At 40.2% G+C, this 26,205-nt stretch overlaps 1 pseudogene; it reads left to right on the top strand.

Annotated features, from left to right (window-relative positions):
• Window positions 1–19,340, top strand: part of LOC141154975 (cytochrome P450 2A13-like) — a 38,115-nt pseudogene extending 18,775 nt beyond the window's left edge.
• The last annotated feature ends 6,865 nt before the right edge of the window (window positions 19,341–26,205 follow it).

Below are 26,205 nucleotides of genomic sequence, written 5' to 3'. Positions count from 1 at the left end.
AAGACCCCTGGAAGCATTTCTAACTCACAGGTCACTGCAGTCAACAACGTTGTCAGAGGTATTAAGCCAATTTTATGGACTCTCAATAAAACAAACAAAAACGAAACCAAAATGGATTTTCCTGGTAAATATGTTAAGGAACATCCTTTCCAGGATAATGACTTGTATATAAGGCAAAATAAATAACCAAAAACAAAAATACTCCTCCACACATTGGGCTATGTTCACACGTTTTGATGCATTTTTGCACTTTTGCATTGCTTTCAACCAAGACAAATGCGTTCACCGGGAAATATCATTTGAACATTTTACAACCTTATCTGGCCATGTGGTGTGTGAAATATCATCAGACACATCCTGTTTCATTTATGAAGGAGGGATTGTGAAGGTCACAAACACTATTTTACAGCCTTACTATTCTTAAAGGGTCAGCAGTTGGCCCTCGCTATTGTTAGAGAGCCATCAGTCGGCTATGCTTTGCTGTTCCCATTATTAATGAGTGGGTCTCCTATACTGTTATTATGCAGTGACTGCAAGGGCTGTCAAAAATTTGGACGCAACCCAATACCCCTTTGAAGAGACATAGAGGAGGGTCTCAGTAAAAAAAAAATGTTCCCATTATAAAGGAACGGGTCTCCTATAGTGGTAATGCCCATGCTGTGACTGCAAGGGCTGCCAAAATTTGGGAAAAACCCCACTAACAGTTTAAAGACACATAGAGGTGGGCCACCTGACATATTCCCATTAGAAAGTAGAGGGTCTCCAATACTGTTTGCCTCTGCAGTGACTGCAATGGCTGTCAAAAATTTAGAGGCACTCCAATGCCCCTTCCAAGAGACGTAGAGGTCAGGGTCTCCTGAAAACAATGTTCCAAGTATTAGGAAGAGGGTGTCCCATACTGTTTGCCTATGCCTATGTTTGCCTATGCAGTGAAGCAACGGCTGCCAAAAATTTGGAGGAACTCCAATGTCCTTCGCAAGAGACATATATATGTTGATATGGCACATATGGTGGTGATATAATGGTGGAGAATGAAGATGCGGAGAAGGAGGAGCACGAGCAATTAGACAAAATCAGAAAGTGTATACCCATGTCTGGGTGTGAAGACAGAGGTGCAGGGGAATAGGGTTAGACCTCCCAAAAAAAGACACTGTATTTGAGTTTGTTACGCTGCTATCATTCGGTGGTGTTGAGAAGTTTGGCCCAATCAAGCCCTTGTTCATTTTTATAAGAGTCAGCCTGTCAGCATTTCCAGTTGACAGGCGGATGCGCCTATCAATTGTAATTCCACCGGTGGCACTAAAAACCCGCTCTGACAAAACGCTACGGCAGGGCAGGCCAGGACCTCCAAGGCGTAGAGAGCCAGTTCATGCCATGTGTCCAGTATGGATATCCAATAATTATAAGGCACAGAGGAAAGGTACTCCCTCAGCATCTTCCGCAACTTTTCCCTCCTTGGGAGAGTACCCTGCGCATCAGGGCTTGTACGATGGGAGGGTCTGAGAAAACGGTCCCAGAACTTTGTCAGTGTTCCTCTGCCTCTGCTCGATTGCATTTGTGTCTCTCACGCCTGTACTCCTTGGTTGTCCAACGAACTGTGAACTCTGCCGCCTGCATTTTCAGATGGGAATTTTTTTAATCATTTCGCAACAAGGGCCTTCTCTTTCTGCCCTATTTTATTAGGCCTGTCCTGCGTGGGAAAAAGAGACAAAGTTCTCCTTGTAGTGTGGGTCTATAAGTGTCACCTACCAATAATGACTTTCACCCAAAATTTGGACAACGCGAGGGTCACGGGAAAGCCAGCGTAACATAAACTCAGCCATGTTTGCCAGACTGCAAAGAGGCAAGACTTTCGTGTCTTCACCAAGAGGATGACTGACCATGCTGTTCTCCTCATCCTCCTCATCTTCTCCTCCTCCCTGTCCTCAGGCCATGCACGCTGAACAGACGGTTTGAAAGTTGTGCAGGTAGTACCATCTATAATGCAGGAAACTAGCTCCTGTTCTTCCTCCTCCTCCTCCTCTTCCTCATTGTCACCCAATCCACATTGGGATGAAATGAGGCTGGGCTGTGTGTAATCACCCTGTATGGTTCCTTTCTCCATCTCATCATGCTCCGCCTGCAATGCATCCTCTTTAATTATGAGCAGAGAGCATTTCAGAAGACAGAGAAGCGGGATGGTAACATTACTTAAGGCGTCATCGCCGCTCACCATCTTGGTGGAGTCCTCAAAGTTTTGGAGGATGGTACAGATGTCTGACATCCATGTTCACAGATCTGCCTGCTCTTTCTGAGCTGTCCACAATTCTTTAGCGTTGTGCGGTTTGTCACCTAAACATATTAGCTTCAGCACAGCCTGTTTCCGCTTGCCTGAGGCAGTGCTGCAGTGCTTCCAGCTTGCGACTGAAGTGGTAATTTTGAAGATGGAGGCTGAAGAGGAAGAGTAGGAGGTGCAGGAGCTGTAGAATTTGGATGCAACCCTGATTGACCCAGGGCCCGCAATCCTCGGCTTCGGGAGGACGTGTTCCGTCCCAAGGTCCGACTGGGTCCCGGCTTCCACTATATTAACCTATTGTGCCATCATCGAGATGTACCGTCCCTGCCCACAAGCACTTGTCCACGTGTCCGTAGTTAGGTGGACTTTCCCTGTAACTGTTGTTGAGGGCACGTCTAATGTTAAAGGACATGCTCTTGTAATGCGAGGACAGCACACTGGGAGAAATAGTGGCTGCTCGGGACCGAGTACTGAGGGACAGCCGCCGCCATCAGGTTGCGAAAAGCTTCCGTCTCCACGAACCTAAAAGGCAACATTTCAAGTGCAGGCATTTGCGAAATGTGTGAATTTAGTAGTGTGGCCTGTGGGGCGTTGGCTGCGTATTTGCGCTTGCGTTCCAAGGACTGGGGTAGGGACAACTGAACGCTGCTCTGGGACAAGGACGTGGACGTGCTTGCTGATGATGCTAGTTGAGAGTGTTCAACGACAGGTGCAGGACGGGAGCTATCTTGGCATACGCCATGGATAGGGGATTGGCATGCACGCACAACAGCGGAAGAAGTAGAGATGTCTCCTGCAGACCCTGTTGCTGGACCCTGGGGTTTGGCCCACTTAGTCAGGTGCTTTACTGCCATGTGCCTGATCATGCTGATGGCGGTCAGGCTGCTAGTTTTGCTACCCCTGCTGATGCTGGCCTGGCAGGTGGTGCAAATGGCCTTTTTGGGGTTATCTGCAGAGTCTTTAAAAAATAACCATACTCAGGAAGACCTAGTAGTTGTACTGGCAACTTCGGTCGTGTTGGCGTTACGAAGAACGCTTTCCCGCCTTGTATCTGCGGCCACCACACTGCTTCTTCCTGCCTGCAGTGATGATACGCCTCCCTCCCCCTGTGTGCTGCTGTCCTCGCTCTGTAAGTCCCCCTGCCAGGTGGGGTCAGTTACTATATCATCCACCACCTTGTCTTCCATTTCCGCACCCTGGTCCTCCTCCTGACTTTCTGGCAATTGTGTCTCATCATCATCATCATCATCATCCACCTCTTGCGCCAGTAATTGCACTTTCCCACCGTTACCTTTGTATCCAGTGGCTACTCCAATATTTGGACATCGCTACAAACGTTCTCCTCTTGACTCTCTTGAAGCTGGCCGGGTGAGAGGCCCGAATCTACAAATGTAAAAGTGAACAGCTCTTCAGAGTGTCCAAGTATGGGATAAGTTGTCTCCGGGCAGTCGGCATGGTGGGAGGAAGGAAGATCAGGGTGAGGAATATGCGGTCCAGACTCACGGCTACTGAGACTTGACCGTGTGGAAGACAGGGTGGTGGTGGTGGTAGCAAAGTGACTGGAACCATTATCTGCTATCCAACCAACAACCTTTTGTCACTGATCTGGGTTCAATAGTGGTGTACTGTGGTCCCCTAGTAATTGGGACAGGAAGGTTGAGCAGGAAGATATGGGTGGTTGTTGTGGAGCAATTTCAGCTTGCCCACGGCCACGTCCTCGGCCTCTACCTCTGCATGCACCATCACAATCACGTCCACTTTCCCATCCCTTGCCACGCACCTTGCCCATTTATAATGGAGGACAATATTTTCCACGTTTACCAGAAATGGCTGATTTTGGAACATAGTTATATGTGATACGTCTGACAGAGAACCACAATTTTAAATAGCAGGCCTGTAATTTACTAATATTATTCCACACAGAGACCTAGTGTGAATGGCTTGACTGACACACTGCTACAGAATGGAAATGGAAGAAATAGCTGATTTTGGAACATAGTTATATGTGATACGTCTGACAGAGAACCACGGTTTTAAATATCAGGCCTGTAACTTACTAATACTATTCTACACAGAGACCTAGTGTGAATAGCTTGACCGACACACTGCAACAGAATGGAAAAGGAGGCCAATATTTTTCACGTTCAGTTTCAATTTCTGGATTTTTATTGCTGAAATATGGAACAGATCTGGCTTTATTCTGCAGTGAGAACAAGCCAATGGAGCAGAAAAATGGTGTACTCTGGATTGCTTTTTAAGCAAATAACCAGGATTAAGGTAAAAAAAAAATTGCCCTGGCCCCATATATCTGGGGCTATGTCTACAAATATCTGTAATTATTACAGCAGCATCAGACAGGACATTCAATGGGACCCTCTTGTGCTGTATCATACACTGCAGTCTGCCACATACACTGCCTGCCTGCCTGGTACTGATTATATGCAGCTGGATTAGTCCTCAGAAGGATTGTTAGTACTGATTGATATATACAGTACAGACCAAAAGTTTGGACACACCACCTCATTTAAAGATTTTTCTGTATTTTCATGACTATTAAAATTGTACATACACACTGAAGGCATCAAAACTATGAATTAACACATGTGTAATTATATTCTTAACAAAAAAGTGTGAAACAACTGAAAATATGTCATATATTCTAGGTTCTTCAAAGTAGCCACCTTTTGCTTTGATGACTGCTTTGCACACTCTTGGCATTCTCTTGATGAGCTTCAAGAAGTAGTTACCGGAAATGGTCTTCCAACAATCTTGAAGGAGTTCCCAGAGATGCTTAGCACTTGTTGGCCCTTTTGCCTTCACTTGCGGTCCAGCTCACCCCAAACCATCTCGATTGGGTTCAGGTCTGCTGACTGTGGAGGCCAGGTCATCTGGCATAGCACCCCATCACTCTCCTTCTTGGTCAAATAGCCCTTACACAGGCTGGAGGTGTGTTTGGGGTCATTATCCTGTTGAAAAATAAATGATGGTCCAACTAAACGCAAACCGAATGGAATAGCATGCCGCTGCAAGATGCTGTGGTAGCCATGCTGGTTCAGTATGCCTTCAATTTTGAATAAATCCCCAACAGTGTCACCAGCAAAGCACCCCCACACCATCACACCTCCTTCTCCATGCTTCACGGTGGGAACCAGGCATGGCATCTGTTCACCTTTTCTGCGTCGCACAAAGACACGGTGGTTGGAACCAAAGATCTCAAATTTGGACTCATCAGATCAAAGCACAGATTTCCACTGGTCTAATGTCCATTCCTTGTGTTCTTTAGGCCAAACAAGTCTCTTCTGCTTGTTGCCTGTCCTTAGCAGTGATTTCCTAGCAGCTATTTTACCATGAAGGCCTGCTGCACAAAGTCTCCTTTTAACAGTTGTTGAAGAGATGTGTCTGCTGCTAGAACTGTGTGTGGCATTGACCTGGTCTCTAATCTGAGCTGCTGTTAACCTGCGATTTCAGAGGCTGGTGACTCGGATAAACTTATCCTCAGAAGCAGAGGTGATTCTTGGTCTTCCTTTCCTGGGGCGATCCTCGTGTGAGCCAGTTTCTTTGTAGAGCTTGATGGTTTTTGCAACTGCACTTGGGGACACTTTCAAAGTTTGCCCTATTTTTCGGACTGACTGACATTCATTTCTTAAAGTAATGATGGCCACTCGTTTTTCTTTACTCAGCGGCTTTTTGCTTGCCATAATACTAATTCTGACAGTCTATTCAGTAGGACTATCAGCTGTGTATCCACCTGACTTCTGCACAACACAACTGATGGTCCCAATCCCATTTATAAGGCAAGAAATCACACTTATTAAACCTGACAGGGCACACCTGTGAAGTGAAAACTATTTCCGGTGACTACCTCTTGAAGCTCATCAAGAGAATGCCAAGAGTGTGCAAAGCAGTCATCAAAGCAAAAGGTGGCTACTTTGAAGAACCTAGAATATAAGACATATTTTCAGTTGTTTCACACTTTTTTGTTAAGTATATAATTCCACATGTTTTAGTTCATAGTTTTGATGCCTTCAGTGAGAATGTACAATTTTAATAGTCATGAAAATACAGAAAAATCTTTAAATGAGAAGGTGTGTCCAAACTTGTGGTCTGTACTGTATGTATATATATATTCATATATGTTCAATGGACCCTCTTGCACTATATGCACTGCGGTCTGCCACATACACTGCCTGTCTGCCTAACTCCTGCTATGACCACTGAATATATGCAACTGGATTAGTCCTCAGAAGGACTGTTAGTTCAGATGGATGGATATATATATATATATATATATATATATATATATATTTATAATGTGTGTGTGTGTGTATATATATATATATATATATATATATATAGTTAGGTCCATATATATTTGGACAGAGACAACATTTTTCTAATTTTGGTTCTAGACATTACCACAATGAATTTTAAACAAAACAATTCAGATGCAGTTGAAGTTCACACTTTCACCTTTCATTTGAGGGTATCCACATTAAAATTGGATTAAGGGTTTAGGAGTTTCAGCTCCTTAACATGTGCCACCCTGTTTTTAAAGGGACCAAAAGTAATTGGACAATTGACTCCAAGGCTATTTCATGGACAGGTGTGGGCAATCCCTTCATTATGTCATTCTCAATTAAGCAGATAAAAGGCCTGGAGTTGATTTGAGGTGTGGTGCTTGCATTTGAAAGGTTTTGCCTAATAGTGGTATAGAGAAGATTCAGTATTGATTTGATGTTTCTCTTCCAGTTGAGTGAGACCTATGGTCCGGTGTTCACCATCTACCTGTCCAGTGCACCAGTAGTGGTCCTTATCGATTATGATTGTGTGAAAGAGGCTTTGATAGACAATGCTGATGTGTTTAGCATGAGAGGACACTTGGAATTTACTCATCTGATCACTAAAGGTTATGGTGAGTAACAGATAATACACAGAGACTATAGGATCCTATGTAAACATATCACAGTATCATGAATTGCCTTGCCTTATATAAAAATTACGTACCTGGAGTGAAAATTTAGTTTTTGACAGAAAAATAGAAAAATAAAAAACACTCTCAGAAAAAAAGTAATGGAAATGTAGAAAATCACTGTAATCATGTCACTTATACTACAGGGTGGGCCATTTATATGGATACACCTAAATGAAATGGAAATGGTTGGTGATATCAACTTCATGTTTGTGACACATTAGTATATGGGAGGGGGAAAACTTTTCCAGATGGGTGGTGATCATGGCGGCCATTTTGAAGTCAGCCATTTTGGATCCAACTTTATTTTTTTCAATGGAAAGAGGGTCATGTGACACATCAAATTTATTGAGAATTTCATAAGAAAAACAATGGTATGTTTGGTTTTAGCGTAACTTTATTCTTTCATGAGTTTTTTACAAGTTTATGACCACTTATAAAATGTGTTCAAAGTGCAGCCCATTGTGTTGGATTGTCAATGCAACCCTCTTCTCCCACTCTTGACACACTGATAGCAACACTGCAGAAGAAATGCTAGCACAGGCTTCCAGTATCTGTTGTTTCAGATGCTGCACATCTCATATCTTCACAGCATAGACAATTGCCTTCAGATAACCCCAAAGATAAAAGTCTAAGGGGGTCGGATCTGGAGACCTTGGTGGCCATTCAACTGGCCCACAATGAACAATCCACTTTCCAGGAAACTGTTCATGTAGGAATGCTCGGACCTGACACCCATAATGTGGTGGTGCACCATCTTGTTGGAAAATCTCAGGGAACGTGCCATCTTCAGTGCATAAAGAGGGCAACACATCATCATGTAGCAATTTTAGATATCCAGTGGCATTGAGGTTTCCATTGATGAAGAATGGCCCAACTATCTTTGTACCCCATATACCACACCATACCATCAAGATACGAGATGTGCAGCATCTGAAACAACGGATACTGGAAGCCTGTGCTAGCATTTCTTCTGCGGTGTTGCTATCAGTGTGTCAAGAGTGGGAGAAGAGGGTTGAATTGACAATTCAACACAATGGGCAGCACTTTGAACACATTTTATAAGTGGTTATAAACTTGTAAAAAACTCATGAAAGAATAAAGTTACATTAAAACCAAGCACACCATTGTTTTTCTTATGAAATTCTCAAAAAGTTTGATGTGTCACATGACCCTCTTCCCATTGAAAAAAATAAAGTTGGATCCAAAATGGCCAGCTTCAAAATGGCTGCCATGTTCACCTCCCATCTAGAAAAGTTTTCCCCCTCCCATATACCAATGTGCCACAAACAGGAAGTTGATATCGCCAACCATTCCCATTTAATTTAGGTGTATGCATATAAATGGCCCACCCTGTAGATAGTGAATATAAATTAGAAAAACCCAAGAAACAAACATAAGAACAATTGCAAATTGCTGCTTATATTGCCCACCCCTCAAATAATGTAAAACAAATTTCAAAACATTTATGAGAAAACGGGCATATAGCTGGCATAGATTTTTTTTCTGGCTCACAGATGACCCATAATATGCGTCTAGTATAAATTAATCTTGATATATTCCCACTTTGGGCTAGACAGTAGATATGAGTTGATTTTTCACTTGTTGAAATTTTCCTTCAATTTATTCGCTACAAATCAAATTTCTTAGGGGAGATTTCAAATGATCCGCTCATCTCTGCTAGATAGTTTGTCAGGTCCCTCATGCCCTCCAACCCAGCAGCATTCACCTGTGTATCAGTAAATCCCCTGCTTATCCAGACTTGTATAACTTTGAGTGAATGCAAGGTTTAAAAAAAGCATTTATATTGTCCCCGTTTCCTATGCTAATGAGGGCTTTTACTAGTCGATGTGGCGTTAGTTGCCCCAGACTAGTCAGCCCTCGTTCCATGTTATCACGCCCCTGTGGGTGATATCATCAACTAGTCAAATCCCTCATTAGCATAGGAAACTGGGACATTATAAATGCTTATACCTTTCTATACCTTGTTTTCACTCAATAACATAATACAGGACTGGTTAGGCAGGGAATTTGTTGATACATAGGTGAATGCTGCTGGGTTGGAGGGCATGGGGGACCTGACAGGTTAAACTTTAAATAGAGATGAGCTGAAAAGGCTAAATTTGAAAGTTTGCCAGATGGCACAAATTTTCCAGGGAAATTAAATTCTCAGCAAAGATATTCTTCACAAATTAGATGTCCCTTATTATGCTCTGAGTATAGTAGATGTAATATGTTAAAAAAAAAACAACATACCTTAACGCACACCTATCCGGCCCCTCCGCTTGTAACAATCCCCTGTCCATTTTTTGTCACATCTTACCACCTCCGCAAATGATGTAACTTCAAGCCTCTTCACTTTAGACGGAGACTACCGGCTCAGATGAGATTGTTTTGCGCATGTGCACGTAAGGTCATGGCGAAAGGGGATTTTTGTCAAATTCCAGTAAAATTCTATTCCACTTGAATAAATTCTCTAATTTCTTGTCTTAAAATGTATAAGATTTATCACAGCAGCTCATGCTATTTGATAAATCTGGTGCATCTTTACAATGTCTACTCTGTTTGCACCACCTATTGTTTGGCTTTCTTTTTGCCAAAAATCTGCATCAAAATTTTGTACTTTAGCCTATGCCTCTTAGCAATAAACTGTAGCCATGAAATACCATATCAACTGAAACATTCATCATTTCAAAATAGCTGCATCCGGAAGGGTTTAACCACTTCACCCCAAGCCTGTTTTCACCTGCCTGACAAGTCCATTTTTTTTAATCCTGACTAGTGTTACTTTATGATGTAATAATTCTAGAACGCTTCAACAAATTCCAGTGATTCTGAGACTTTTTTCTTGGCATTTTGCACTTTATGATAGTGGTAAATTTTGGTTGATATGATTTGCGTTTATGAAAATATCAAAAATTTAACAAAATTACCAAATTTTGCAATTTTCTAAGTTTGAATTTATATGCCCATAAACCAGATAATTATGCTACACAAAATAGTTCATAAATCACATTTACCACGCGTCTACTTCACCAGCATCATTTTTTAAACATATTTTTTAGTTAGGAAGTTGGAAAAGTTAAAAATGTATAAGCAATTTCTAATTATTCCAACAAAATTTACAAAGCCAACTTTTTTAGGGACCATATGCAATTTGAAGAGACTTTGAGGGGCCTATGTGACATAAAGTACCCAAAAGTGACACCATTTTAAAATATGCACCCCTCAAAGTGCTCAACACCACATTCAAGAAATTTATTTACCCATTAGGGGCTTCACAGGACTTAAAGCAATGTGGAAAAATAAAATGAAAATGTTACTTTTCCCTACAAAAAATTTGTTGTAGACCTAAATGTAGGATTTTCACAAGGGTAACAGGAGAAAATGGACAGTATAATTTGTTTTGCAGTTTCTCCTGAGTACATCAATACCCCATATGTGGTGCAAAACTACTGTTTGGGAACAAGGCAGGGCTCAGAAGGAAAAGAAGAGCATTTGTCTTTTGAAGCGCAGAATTGGCTAGAATAGATAGTGGACGTCATGTCACATTTGCAGAGCCCCTGATGTGCCCAAACAGTGGACCCCAACCCCCACCCTAAGTGACCACATTTTGGAAACTTTCCTCCTCAAGTAACTTATCTAGAGGTGTAGTGAGCACATTGAACCCACAGGTGCTTCACAGAATTTTATGTGAGCCGTGAAAATGAAAAAAAAAAAATTTCTCCCAAAAAAATGTTGCTTTAGCCCCAAATTGTTCATTTTTACAAGACTAACAAGAGAAAATGGACCAAACAATCTATTGTGCAATTTCTCCTGAGAACACCAAATGACTATTTGGGCACAGAGCAGGGCTTGGAAGGGAAGAAGTGCCAATTGAATTCTAGAACGCAAAATTGACTGGAATAGATTGTGGATGCCATGTCACATTTGAAGAGCCCCTCCAAATGCTGCAATCGATATTGATCGTATTGATATAACTGTACCTCATGGGTCAGAACCCCTTTCTTACCATACCGTGAAGGTATGTTAAAGGTCATCAAAGGGTTAATGCTCTGTTACCAGTTATTTAAGTATGGTCTATATCTTTATTATCTCCTAATCTCAGGAGTGTTATTAAGCAACGGGGAGAGATGCAAACAGCTACGCCGGTTTTCTCTTTCTACCTTGAGAAATTTTGGAATGGGTAAGAGAAGCATTGAAGAACGAATACAAGAGGAAGTTTGTTACATAATGGAAGAGATTGAGAAGCTTGGAGGTGAGTCAACAAAAGTGGAAGAGGAGATGAGAAGTTGAAGCTTGACTTACATTATTTCAGTTTTGGATTCTCGAATGGCGTGATATAATTTTATAAAATACTCCAAATAAAATACATTATATCACATTTTGGTTTACAATATACTGTACTTTTTTAATAATTTATCTATAACACTACAGAGCTTTTCCCAAGAATACACATTGATGGCCTATCCATTACTGTATGATCGGTGGGTATCTAACTGCGGAGCCCCAACTATTCACCAGAACTATGAGACTGAATTGCAGTACCCAGATACAGCCTCTGTGTAACTGTGAAAAATGAAAAAAAAATCTAAATACTCTCCAATTAGAGACATCAATTCCACAAGAAACACAATGTAACGCATTATCCAAGCTGCAATTCACATCACAAGAACCGGGTAGCCAGACATAGCATAGACATCTCGGGAGTGCTGGTGATCTCATGTCACACATCTCTCAGGATGTCGAGTTAACAGCCAAGGTAAAGAATGACACATCTTTAGGTTATTGATTCAACAGATATGAACATCTCCTTGCAGGCACTCCGTTTGACCCAACAGATCTGCTGACCTTATTTGTCTCGAATATTATCTGCTTTATTGTGTTTGGAGAACGTTTTGACTATGAAGATGTCAAATTCATGACCATTCTTAATCTACTAAAAGAAATGTTTGTAGTTATGTCTTCTAGTTGGGGAATGGTAAGTTTCAACATTTTGCTTAACTCTTGGTAAACTGTTTGATGAACCAGTTCTACTATACAAGGATTTGCAAAATTATTAGATTTCATCTGCTGTATTAATTATACGGAGCTTACTGACCCTCTTGTTTACTACTTTTCAGCTTCTTAATGTCTTTCCTAAGATTATTAGTCTTCTTCCCGGACCCCACCAAAAGATATTTACTAATTTGGAAAAGCTAAAATATTTTGTTGCGGAGTCTTTGGAAGAACATAAAGCAACTCTTGACCCCAATTGTCCACGGGATTTAATTGACTGCTTCCTAATAAAGATGGAGGAGGTGACGTATAAAAATTAACATTTTTTGTGTGAAAATCTTTACATAAATAGTCTACACTGTGTGCACAATTAGGTAATTTGTATTTTTGATGGTTTAATTTTTTTATTGAACAACTGCAATGCTGTCGATCAATCCAAAAGATTAATAAACTTGAAACCTGAATATTTAAAGGATTGAAAGTGAGTTTTTGTCTCTTAGAATATCTGTGTGTAGAATTATTGGGCAACTAAATGAAAAACGCACATTTTCCAATCTGAATTATTTATTTTTTCTGTTAAAGTAAGAATAATAACTAAAGAACTCAAAATGTACAAGAATAGATTTCTGACATTTCCAAAAGAAAATATCAGTGAACTATATTGTAATATAGCTGCTCTTATTTTCAATAACAGTCATAAGCTTTTCCATCCATGGAGTCTGTCAATTTCTTAATCTATTGAAGATTAACTTTTTGGGCAGCACTAATCACAACCTCCCAGACACGGTTCAGAGAGGTCTACTGTTTTGTTTCACCGTAAATTTCCGTTTAAGAAGGGCCCACAAGTTCTCAATAGGGTTTAGATCAGGTAAGGAAGGAGCCATGTCATTATTCTTTCATTATTAAAGCACCACTCCAGCGGTTTTCTTTTTTTTTATTGCTGCATTGGAATGGTGCTATTAATGTAAGGCCTCTGCACTTAGTCTTATACTTACCATCTGCCATCTTCTGCTGTTATCGGCACCATTCTGGTCGGTCTCCAGTAGTTTGTGACCTGCTTTATCTCTCCGGTGTTTGCTGGAGCGAGCCAGAGGTCACTTTTCAATGTAAGTCTATGAGAACTTCATTCTGGTCCTTATAGACTTACATTGAAAGCTTGTGACTGTTACCTCTGATTTCCGGTCAGTCAGAAATTGCGGTCATAAGATGGCAATGCGGGACCAGAGGGGCGCCAGGAACAGCTGATGATGGTAGCTGGTGTGTATAATACCAGGGTCAGGGAACATACATTGGTAGCACCACTCTAGTGCTGAAATAAAAAAAAAACGCTGGAGTGGTGCTTTCAGGCCTTTACTGCCAGCCGAGCAGTGGAAACTTTGATGCTGTCATGAAGAATTGTCCTTGTAGTAGGTTTGTGAGTTGGTTGTGACTCCATCTTCAACCCAAAAAGGTCCAATTAACTCCTCTTTAATAATACCAGCCCATAGCATCTGAGTGGAAGTGGTGATCTGTGCCCAAAAACTAATTCAGCCACGGGCTCATCCATCACCGGTCTCATCAGTCCATAAAACCCTTGAAAAATCGGTCTTGACATTTCACTATCTGTGTTTTGTTTCGTGGTGGTCTGGTTTCATCCCTCCTTACCTTTGCTGTATTTCTGAGCACTGAACACCTTGTACTTCTGGGCACTCCATGGAGGTTACAGTTCTGGAATATGACAGCACTGGAGGATAATCGCTTTCTGGTCGTGTCATGTTTGATTCTTTTCAAATGTTTGGCAGTGATGTGGGGCTTTTTTTGGCGACCTAGTTGACTTTTTGCAGTAAAACTGCCAATGAAAGTGCCACCTATTGGAAGTAGCAATCCTAAAAATCAATATCAACCTTTTTAACGAGCATTGCCACATGATTTGGGCTAAAAGCCCAACTACTGTAGAATATCAATCTGCAGACACAGTGTTTCGGGTGTTTCCCCCTCATCAGTGCAAAGTATGAGATCTGATTTGGCTGTGTAAGATGCTTAAGAATAGAATCTAAGGGGTAATGTTTCTCCTTGTGAAGAGTGACATGCCTGGCATGTCAGTGTAAGGAGGTTTATATGCCATTACACTTCTATGGAAAATTAAATATGCAAATTGAGAGGGAGAGGACATGAACTCTAGTGCCACCTATTGGAGGTAGCAATCCTAGAAGTCAATAGAATTCAAGTCCTCTTCCTCTCCCTCTCTGAAGAGGCAATTTGCATATTTCATTTCCCAGAGGAGCATTGCCTGGTATATAAGCCTTCTTACATGGACCTGGCAGAGTCAGTAAAATCTCTTTTTGGTTCATTTTGTGAGAGAAAAACAATCTGTGTAAAAATTCTGCACACAGTCTAGTTTTCATAGTATCTACAAAATTAATTATAAAATTAACTAACCACACTTTCTATGCAAGCAAACCATTACAAATTCTCTGTGACTTTGCAGGAGAAGAGCAATCCAAAAACTGAATTTCACTTTGATAATTTATTTGGCACGGTCCTCGACCTCTTTTTCGCTGGCATAGAAACGTTAAGCAGAACGCTGCAGTATGGTTTACTCTACCTGCTCAAATATCCAAACATAGAAAGTAAGTGCTTCTTGGCATCTTATCAGAGGATTTAGGATTTATTAGTCATAAAGGCTCTTTCCAGGATTATAAAAACATGGTTTCTTTCCACTCAAAAACAGAAGCACAATTGTTCATCGATTGTAACTTGTTTTGCAGCTCAGTTCGGTCAAAGTGAATGGGATTGAACTGCAATTCCAGATACAACTTGTAGACAAGTGTTGCTCTGTTTTTGGAACAAGGCAGCCATGTTTTTAGAATTTGAATACTTCCTTCGAAAGGAAATGATCTAATTCTTAATTATTTTATGAAGATCAGTTTTCGTAAGGGGAGAACATTTTTAAAAGAAGGGTTCAGCTTAAATGTATCTGTATACTTCAATGATGTCTAGCTTAGAAAATCTATTTTCATAAACGCTATTGAGGACTTCTGAGTAACTAAGAGGAGCTTTCTTCAGGACCTCCGCCACAGTGAAAAGAGGTTAATAGGGGTATTATTCACCCTGTAGGTCCAGTCCTGCATCACATTGATTGGAATGGGCACTGTATAATGACACATTTTTCCATTGGTGGGGATGTTGGTAATTCTAACCTAAGGGCTCATTCAGACGTCAGTGGTCTTCCGTCCAATCTCGGACCGCAATGTATGGACTGGTATCAGATCTACCAAGAATGACAGCCTCATAGAAATACATGAAGTTATTACGCTCGGGTCATGTTTGCATGAGCCCTTACTGCCATGTTTCCAAACCACTGATAATAGCTAGTGGCAAGCAGGGGGACACTTCGTGACTAGTTTAGTTCATTTTCTTGGGACCCTTCTATCAAGTAGGAATTGTCTAAATCAGAAAACCAATTGTGGATAAAGATGGCGTTATAGAATTTGTAAAAATTATATATGTGTAATACCCCATAAATTATTTTGGGTAATCCCCAAAAATGGTAGTTTTTGTTAGAATCAAACTAGAGCCATGTTGATGTGGGCAACTCAAAATGTCTACCTTCCTGGCACCATGTCCTCTGTGGCTTCACTGTAATAAGTATACCATAACAGTAGGTATCAGAGAAATTTTACATTTTGGTAATACCTTTTCAAACCATGCGTTGTCATATGTGCCCATAAAGGCAAGATTCATGAGGAGATGGATCGTGTGATGGGTCAGAATCAATGCCCTTCTGTAGAAGATTGAGTCCAGATGCCTTACACAGATGCCGTTATACATGAAATTCAGAGGTTCGCAGCCATCGCACCTTTGGGACTTCCTCATGCAATCAGTCAAGACACAACATTCCGGGGATGCCACATTCCCAAGGTCTGAGATAATAAACTGTTACCTTAATGCTGGGTTACAACATCTTGTATATTTACTTTAGGTCCCAAATATAACCATAATATATACACAGGTGGGCAAAATTGTTGGTACCCATCGTTTAATGAAAGAAACATCCACAATGGTAAGAGAAATAACTTGAATCTGACAAAAGTAATAATAAATTAAAAATCTATGAAAATGAACAAATGAGTCAGACTTTGCTTTTCAACCCTGCTTCCACAGAATTTAAAAAAAAAATTAAACTCCTGAAATAGGCCTGGACAGAAATGATGGTACCCCTGAAAATAATGTGACAAAAGGGACATGTTAAATCAAGTTATGTCCACTAATTAGCATCACAGGTGTCTGCAATTTTCTAATCAGTCAGTGGGCCTGTATATAGGACTACAGATACTCACTGTGCTGTTTGATGACATGGTGTGTACCACACTCAACATGGACCAGAGGAAGCAAAGGAAAGAGTTGTCTCAGGAGATTTGAAAGAAAATTATAGACAAGCATGTTAAAGGTAAATGTTATAAGACCATCTCCAAGCAGCTTGATGTTCCAATGACTACAGTTGCACATATTATTCAGAAATTTAAGATTCATGGGACTGTAGCCAACCTCCCTGGACGTAGCCACAGGATGAAAATTGATGACAAATCAAAGAGATGGATAATACGAATGGTAACAAAAAAGACCCGGGTAACTTCAAAAGAGATTAAAGGTGAACTTCAAGCTCAAGGAACATCAGTGTCAGATCGCACCATCCATCGTTGTTTGATCCAAACTGGACTTCATGGGAGACGACCAAGGAGAACACCATTGTTGAAAAAACCATAAAAAAACCATAAAAAATCTCAAGACTACCAAGGGATTCTAGACAGAAAAGTGTTGCCCAGTGTCAGAAAACTTGGTCTCAGTCGCAGATCATGGGTCTTGCAATAGAATAATGACCCAAAACACACAGCTAAAAACACGCAAGAATGGCTAAGAGGAAAACATTGGACTATTCTGAAGTGGCCTTCTATGAGCCCTGACCTAAATCCTTTTGAGCATCTTTGAAAAGAGCTGAAACATCCCGTCTGGAAAAGGCAACCTTCAAACACGAGACAACTGGAGCAGTTTGCTCTTGAGGAGTTGGCCAAAATACCTGTCGAGAGGTGCAGAAGTCTCATTGACAGTTACAGGAATTGTTTGATTGCAGTGATTGCCTCAAAAGGTTGTTCAACAAAATATTAAGTTAAGAAGAACCATCATTTCTGTCCAGGCCGATTTCATGAGTTTAATTTTGTAAAAAATTCTGTGGAAGCAGGGTTGAAAAGCAATGTCTGACTTTCATTTGTTAATTTTCATAGATTTTTAATGTATTACTTTTTTCAGATTCCAGTTATTTCTGTCACCATTGTGGGTTTTTCTTTCATTAAACGAGGGGTACCAACAATTTTCACCACGTGTGTACTTTATATCTTTGGAGCTATCAGGTTTTATTAAGTTCAAAGAAAGTAAACCATAAACATGAGAGTAGCAAATAAATATAGTACAAAGGAAGAATGTCATGTGATTGGAAACCTTATAAAATCATGGTACTGTCAAGTTTTTGTGCTGAATTTCACACTTTGGTTTTGCAGGACACTGCAGTTCTTACAATGCTGACATCCGTCTTGAGGGACCCCAAATATTTTAAAAACCCAGAACAGTTTGATCCCACAAACTTTCTGAACGACGATGGCAGCTTCCGGGAGAATGAAGCATTTGTGCCCTTTTCATTAGGTAATGTTTTTGCTACATTAGTTAAAATGTGCTTCCTTTCTGTTGTCAGATATTTCTCCAAGACAATTTAATCACCATATTGATTGTTTTGTATGATCAAAGAGATCAATGTCAACAGTGTATCATAGTGGTTGTCAACTGATGGCAGTGTGGGAGGTTCAAGTACAATCATTGACTCTGTCAAAGCATCATGCATCACATTTAGCCAGGAATGATACAAGTATTAAATATCACCCACCAATAAGTTTAAATTTAGGATGATTTTACACGTCATGCCCTAGTTTGGGATTTTGGTTGTGAAATCAGCACTGAAATCTTATTTTGTTTTCTGAAAACAGCATTTATTTTCATCAGAAATAAAAGTGTCAACAGAAAAGTGACGAGTTGTCTCATAGGTTGGTCATAATTTTGACATGACTTCCACCTTTTAGCACCAATGTCCTCTACTAGTAGGAATTTATGTAGTCCATCACTGGCTGCTCTATGGAATTGTCCCAATGGACCTCATTGGGGTAACAAATGGCTAGTAGGCATAGTTAGATGTTACGTGATCCAACTAAAAGTGGTGCTGCTTTGCCTGTCTTAACTAATATCTACTGGTCTGTTTAAGATCCATATAAACTTAGATTGAAACTACTAGCATTGCAGCAGATATGAAGCAAGTAGAAGCAGAGAGAAATCTGAAAGATAGATACTGATGAAAAAGAAGTAATGTGAATAGAGAAAGAGTCCAGGCAGTGTAAACTGGGATCTAGAGGGCATCAGAAAGGACATAGTAGTGAAAACCATGACAGATGTTTGTAGTCATGATAAAGGGAGTATTTTCAATGTTCAGTTATGCCTCCTAATGGGAACTTTCCACTATAGCAACATTTTCAAAGCTTATATGAAATCCCTGTGTGATGACTTGATCCTTAAATTCTTTTTTTTTCTGTAAAACAAAAGTCAAGAGTCAAATCCTTTTAATGCATTTTGGGTAAGTGTCTTGTCTCACACTGTTTTCGGCTCAAATTCAAAGGTGATGAATCTCATCACAAGCATCGCACTTTACAATACAAATTATTAATGGTCATGTCCAGGTCTTATGAAAACTGTAATTTCGTTTCCATCAGTATGTTACAAAAATGTCAGATTATTTTATTATCATTACTTGGTACTCCCTTACTACAGGCAAAAGGAGTTGCATCGGAGAGGGCCTGGCACGGATGGAAATATTCCTCTTTTTTACCACCATATTGCAGAAATTTAACCTGAAATCAGTAAAGGACACAGAGGATATTGAAATCACCCCAGAACCAAATACAAATGGAGTAATACCAAGGACTTACCAGATGTATATGACCCCCAGATGGCGGAAGAGCTCCTAGGAAAGTTTTTCTTTTTTTGGTCCGTTAACCATTGAAATAAAATACAAGATCTCCTTCTTTGCCCTACTTTTGTCTCCTCATTGCACATTCATCTCCAAGATCTTTCCCATCAATCCCCCATTTTTTAGAAATTGCTACCTCAGCACAATCTGTAAGATTATTCTCCACGAATGAAGCCTCGAAGCACAACCTGAAAAGCCTACACCCTACTACCACATAAAATGTGTTCAACCACCTTATTCATTGCCTTCACCCCCAAAGGGGCTTCAAGTGGGTCCATAGATTCTATCACACACATCACATTTAGCCAGAGCTTGGCCAAACATTAGTTATGCCACATAAATAAGGTATATTTATGATGGATTCATATATCGCGCTCTTGTTGTAATATTTCAGCAATTGAGTCTGCACTGAATTGCCATCACATGTTATGAAATGGGTTATTAACAAATTTACGCAATTTACTTGCATAGTAAAGAACCCACCGTGGATTGAACGCACGGCACAGATTTTTATTGGATCCTAGCAGAGAAAAAAATGACTACAGGAAAGCAACAACTACATTACCCTTATAGCCTACCTATAGTACTGACATAACTTCCATATTTTAGCAATCATACTCTCGTAGTAGGAGTGTATGTAGCATATGGGCAGCTGCTCCAGGTAATTGTCACAGTTGGATTTTAATGTAGTAAAGGGTAGAAGGTGTAGTATCTGTTATGGAACCCAAGCACATTAAGGAGCAGTCAGACGGCCGTACAAATCGGGCCGAGATAGGAATGTAGTGCTCGGTCTGGCTGGTAGCTCTCTCGACCTGAGTGTAGCAGTTTAATTTCATGTATTTCAATGCACTGTCACACTCTGGTCTGGAGAGCCGCCATCCAGTCCATGCACTACGTTCCGATCTTGGTCCGATTTATACGGCTGTTCTTAGATTAACATAGGCCTAGGCCTAACCTGTCGATACTGACAGGCTTGGCTGACCTTTTAATGAGTTTGGGGGCACCACACAGTTATTGTCGGCAGAGTTAAGGATCTGGAATGTCCAATTTTCAATTGGAGAACCTTTTGTTCTCCTTGAGGTAAGCCGTCAATAGAATTATCTGACAGCAGTTCTGTTATAGAGAACATAGTAGTGCTCCTGTGTATGGGAGAGTCAGTTGAGATGGTTGCCGGTCGAACGATCGGCCAACAGCCATCCAAGATGTATGAGGAGCTTAAGAGTAGCCACCTCTTAGCCCACATAGCCTAATGTCAATTAATTGGTGATGGGAAGGAAAAAGAAATGACGTACAGCACAGACCAAAAGTTTGGACACACCTTCTCATTTAAAGATTTTTCCATATTTTCATGACTTTGAAAATTGTACATTGACACTGAAGGCATCAAAACTATGAATTAACACATGTGGAATTATATACTTATCAAAAAAGTGTGAAACAACTGAAAATTTGTCTTATATTCTAGGTTCTTCAAAGTAGCCAACTTTTGCTTTGATGACTGCTTTGCACAATTTTGGCATTCTCTTGATGAACTTCAAGAGGTAGTCACCGGAAATGGTCTTCCAAAATTTTGAAGGAGTTCCCAGAGATGCTTAGCACTTGTTGGCCCTTTTGCCTTCACTCTGCGGTCCAGCTCACCTCAAACCATCTCGATTGGGTTCAGGTCTGGTGACTATGGAGGCCAGTTCATCTGGCGTAGCACCTCATCACTCTCCTTCTTGGTCAAATAACCCTTACACAGCCTGGAGGTGTGTTTGGGGTCATTGTCCTGTTGAAAAATAAATGATGGTCCAACTAAACGCAAACCAGATGGAATAGCATTCCATGCCGCTGCAAGATGCTGTGGTAGCCATGCTGGTTCAGTATGCCTTCAATTTTGAATAAATCCCCAACAGTGTCACCAGCAAAGCAACCCCACACCATCACACCTTCTCCTCCATGCTTCACGGTGGGAACCAGGCATGAAAAGTCCATCCGTTCACCTTTTCTGCGTCGCACAAAGACACGTGGTTGGAACCAAAGATCTCAAATTTGGACTCATCAGTCCAAAGCACAGATTTCCACTGGTCTAATGTCCATTCCTTTTGTTCTTTAGCCCAAACAAGTCTCTTCTGCTTGTTGCCTGTCCTTAGCAGTGATTTCCTAGCAGCTATTTTACCATGAAGGCCTGCTGCACAAAGTCTCCTCTTAACAGTTGTTGTAGAGATGTGTCTGCTGCTAGAACTCTGTGTGGCATTGACCTGGTCTCTAATCTGAGCTGCTGTTAACCTGCAATTTCTGAGGCTGGTGACTCGGATAAACTTATCCTCAGAAGCAAAAGTGACTCTTGGTCTTCCTTTCCTGTGGCGGTCCTCATGTGAGCCAGTTTCTTTGTAGCGCTTGATGGTTTTTGCAACTGCACTTGGGGACACATTCAAAGTTTGCCTAATTTTTCGGACTGACTGACCTTCATTTCTTAAAGTAATGATGGCCACTCATTTTTCTTTACTTAGCTGCTTTTTCTTGCCATAATACAAATTCTAACAGTCTATTCAGTAAGACTATCAGCTTTGTATCCACCTGACTTCTGCACAACACAACTGATGGTCCTAACCCCATTTATAAGGCATGAAATCCCACTTATTAAACCTGACAGGGCACACCTGTGAAGTGAAAACCATTTCCGGTGACTACCTCTTGAAGCTCATCAAGAGAATGCCAAGAGTGTGCAAAGCAGTCATCAAAGCAAAAGGTGGCTACTTCGAAGAACCTAGAATATGACATATTTTCAGTTGTTTCACAATTTTTTGTTAAGTATATATTTCACATGTGTTAATTCATAGTTTTGATGCTTTCAGTGTGAATATACAATTTTCATAGTCATGAAAATACAGAAAAATCTTTAAATGAGAAGGTGTGTCCAAACTTTTGGTCTGCACTGTACATAAAGGCAGAAGTGAGGTAGTAGATATTTTGATGCAGAGGGCTGAAGAAAGGAGGTAGTAGGGAAAACCACGATGATCAACTTGAGGAGTTGCCCAATGGGCATCTGCCTCTAGCACAATATCACTATATGCTGTATGTTCAAAACTTGTATGAAAATATCTTTTTTACATTAAAGGATCAAAGCTTCGTCAGGCAGTTGATGCAACAGTTGGGTTGTGTATCTTGTCTCCCATTTATATAGGGTAGAACTAAATGGTGAAAATCTTATCACAAGTTTCACAATTTGCAACGGAAATAATGTTTAATTAGAAGTTTCCCCTTGTCATGGTCAAAAGAAGTTGTATTGGAGAGGGCCTGGCATGGATAGAATTATATCTTTTTTTTAACCTCCATTTTACAAAAGATTTAACCTGAAACCAGTAGTAGAAATCATTCCATAACCAAATACAAATGGAATGCTTCCAAGAATTTACCAGATGTATGTGACCCACTGATGATGGAATAGTCTGTTAACCATTGCAATAAATGACATGATAAAAGTATAGGGATTTTATTCTTATTTTTACACTAGGAGGCAGTGGGAGCAGAACATCACTCTCAATATTGTCCCCTGCTGGCCATGATCGCAGCGCTGACAGGGGAGAATCATGAGGGAAGCCTTCAACACCGTTGCCACATGTATCATACACACGGATATCTCCGGTGCTTTTTTTTCCAGTAACGGAAAATATCCGGACGTGTGAAAGAGCCCTAAAATGTATCTGCTAATTATCTCTTCAGAGAAGAAGTAATCTAAAAGTTAATATCGACCCTTTAATGATCCTTGTCATATGACTTAGGATAAAAGCCAAACCAGACACTATTTTTGCAGACGTGATTTGGGGTGTTTGCCCCTCATCATTGCAAACCAAGAAGTCTGATTTGGCTGGATGACAGGCCTCCGACTTGGGTATAAGGGATAATGTCTCCCTTTCTAGAGTGTGCCAAACTGGCATACGGAGATTTATAGGCTCTAGGTCTTCAGAGAGAAAGAGTACTTGAAGTCTAGCATCACCAATTGCAAGTAACAATCCTAAAAGTCAATATCAATCCTTTAATGAGCCTTACTGCATGTAAAAATTATCAAAAAATAATTTTTGTTGGGGAGGGCAGATGCCTGCTGTGCTGGTGTTTATACATTGGTTGTATACACGAAAGAAGCCATGTTTTTTTGACAAGTGGTGGTTGAAAAAATACCTCTGTTTTTTGGGGTATATTTATTTTTTTAGTAGCAAGAAAAATTATCCCTTTTTGGTGCAGCAACAGGTTTACCATTTGCAAAGTAAAAAAGCTGTGCAAAATTATCCATTTTTGGAAGTTCAGGTTTATTTACCCTGTACAGGGTAGGGAGCCAAATAGAAATACAGTATAGATATAGAATGCAAAGGACAAATAAGAGAGGTGTTGCTGTCTATTGGCAGTGGCCATGGCAGCAACCACACAGTATAGAATAGGCAAGGAGATGTCTGGCTGGATAGAGCCAGCACTGACAACCCCAACAACAGCACAATATAGTTATAACATCATGGGCAGACAGGAGATGCCTGACTGTGTGGAGCCTTTGGCACTGGTAGTAGCACAACATTATAGAACACAAACAGATGCTACAGATGATCTAATCAGTGGCAAATGTTGACCACCAAGCAAAGACCATAAAGTCATACATTGGAAATACCAGCTCTACAGACTGTGATTTCAGTAGAGTTGTATATTTAGATTTAAGCCCCCCCCCCCCCCCACCACAGTTTAGATAGCTGTTAGCATAATGATCATTCGGCCAAGCTTTCGGCAAGCAGTGATCTTGCCCAACTTTCCCATACACTGGAGAGATCACTCTGCCGAATGCTCCTGTGCAATATATAATAGAACTGGATGGAGGCCGTATGAGATCCACTCACCGGAAATGAATTGTACATATGCGCAATGTGTGCCCGCCACCATAAAGTGAGCAGGTGTTCCAGAGAGAAATGCACATTGCGACGGAGATGTGCCAGTCAATAGGTATTAAATAATGAGAAATGTCTGCCGCCAGGTCTGCATTGCCCTGGTAATCAATGGGAAGAATAGGGTAGTATAATTGCAAAATAGGTAGAATATCATAGATGGCAATTTTAAGCAGCAATGTGAAAAAAATCGATGCAAAAATGCAATGAGATTAAGGTATAAAGTATGACACATAATTAATGCAAGATATGATGCAAATAAAGTGCAAGGCATTCAGATAAATATATGATTTAAACACTCAAATAAATATATGTATTAAAGCTAGAAAACCTACAGTGACAGTGCAAAACACACATGCGAGCGAATGATAGTGCAATAAGGTGAGAGTGAGGTATCATGAGATGGATATAATATTTTACAATTTATATAAAAGAGACAAATAATATACAGCCATATATACAATGATAATATATACTTGTACATTCTTAGTGGACATGAAATGCCACCAATAAGGTATGATGATATGTGTACTTGGAAGAATGGATGAGAAGGCAGACACACCGAACTACAATGGAGATAAAAAAGGGGAAAAAGGAAAGTTTAAAAACAGTTGAACAAAAGACAATGGTAATACATAAGAGTAAAGATGGTGATTTAGAGAAAAGAATTAAAGCAAATGTGTTCATTGAGGCCATTGGGCGCCAAGGTATTTAGCCTGAAAATTCATTTGGCCTCAATTTGTGCAAGACGTTTTTTGATATTGTCCCTTCTAGAACCCAAAAGAACTTGATGAATGCCTTCATCGCAGTCACAGACCAATTTAAAGTGTTTGGGTAAAGTTCTGAGTGATTCAAGATCTAAGGAGGAATGCGCCGCCCTAACGTCTAGGACATGTTCCCTAACTCTTTGATTAAATTATCCAAAAGTGAGACCAATATATTTAAGATTACAGGAACATGTTGCACAATAGATCACTGCTGTAATGGTACAAGTCATAGTATGTAGAATTTTGTATGTTTCCTTGTCATATGCATCAGAGCTTTTTGTACGCAGCACAAACAAGGACATGGCCTCCCTTTCTTTGAGCTGGGCATTGCATCTATATAGCTTCACATTGCGGGTGTTCACAGTCAGTCTCCGGTCCTCCTCGGCCCTTATTCACATTGATGTCGTTTTTGACACATGGTAAGGTTTTAATATTAGAGATAGTAAAAGACTGTCCCAATTTTGGGTGCACCTTGTCGCGGTGTGATGGCTTTTACGCTTTTTTGATGTTTACTAATTATCCTACATTGTTTATATGCACTGTTACTTTTTACTTACTTAGCAGGGTTTTTTCTTAATTTGCTTCTGCCTGAGGTTTCGTCTATTAAACTGAACACTCACATTCTATAAATCTGACTTTAAATCTTATTTGTGTAGGTATTTGTCAAGAGTAACACAAACATAGCAAAAAGGCGTATATAAATTGTCATAAACAAATTTTGTCGAAAAAATTCTCATTCTCTCCATTAGTCATGTGGAGTAAAATTTGAAAAAAAAAAAGTTTTAACACTAGAAGTGCAATATCTAAACATGAGCTAAATGTAACAAACACTTTGATAAACTTGGTGCAGATAAAGGCAACGTAGCCAAAACTGACTTTAAAAATTGTGATAACTTCCTCTTTATATTTTGCAAAAAATGCAGAGTTTTTGTGCCATTTGCTATGGTATTTTTTCCCCTTATTGGCTGTAAGTCATCCTGAAACTATGAATTGCACTGCAAATATTGTTTTTTCTTTTTTTATGTGCTATTTTGTCATACTTTTGGTACATTTTTTCTTGGGGGGGGGGGGGGGGGGGCTTTTTTTTTTTCTTAAATGCAGCCTCTTTTTCTTTTTTCATATAGGCTCAATGCCACAAAACACGCATGAAAATCTAGGAGATTAAAACAAAATACTACAGAAAACCACATGTTGGAAGAAAGCCTTATAGAAAAATGCGATAAAACAAAGGGAGAATTAGCAAA

This window comes from Phyllobates terribilis, unplaced genomic scaffold (assembly GCF_046119375.1).
Source record: "Phyllobates terribilis strain yellow unplaced genomic scaffold, ASM4611937v1 Scaffold_7__3_contigs__length_470593459, whole genome shotgun sequence".
In the NCBI taxonomy this organism is placed as follows: Eukaryota; Metazoa; Chordata; class Amphibia; order Anura; family Dendrobatidae; genus Phyllobates; species Phyllobates terribilis.
Note: the sequence above shows the minus strand (reverse complement) of the source record. Positions and strands in the feature narration are given on the sequence as shown.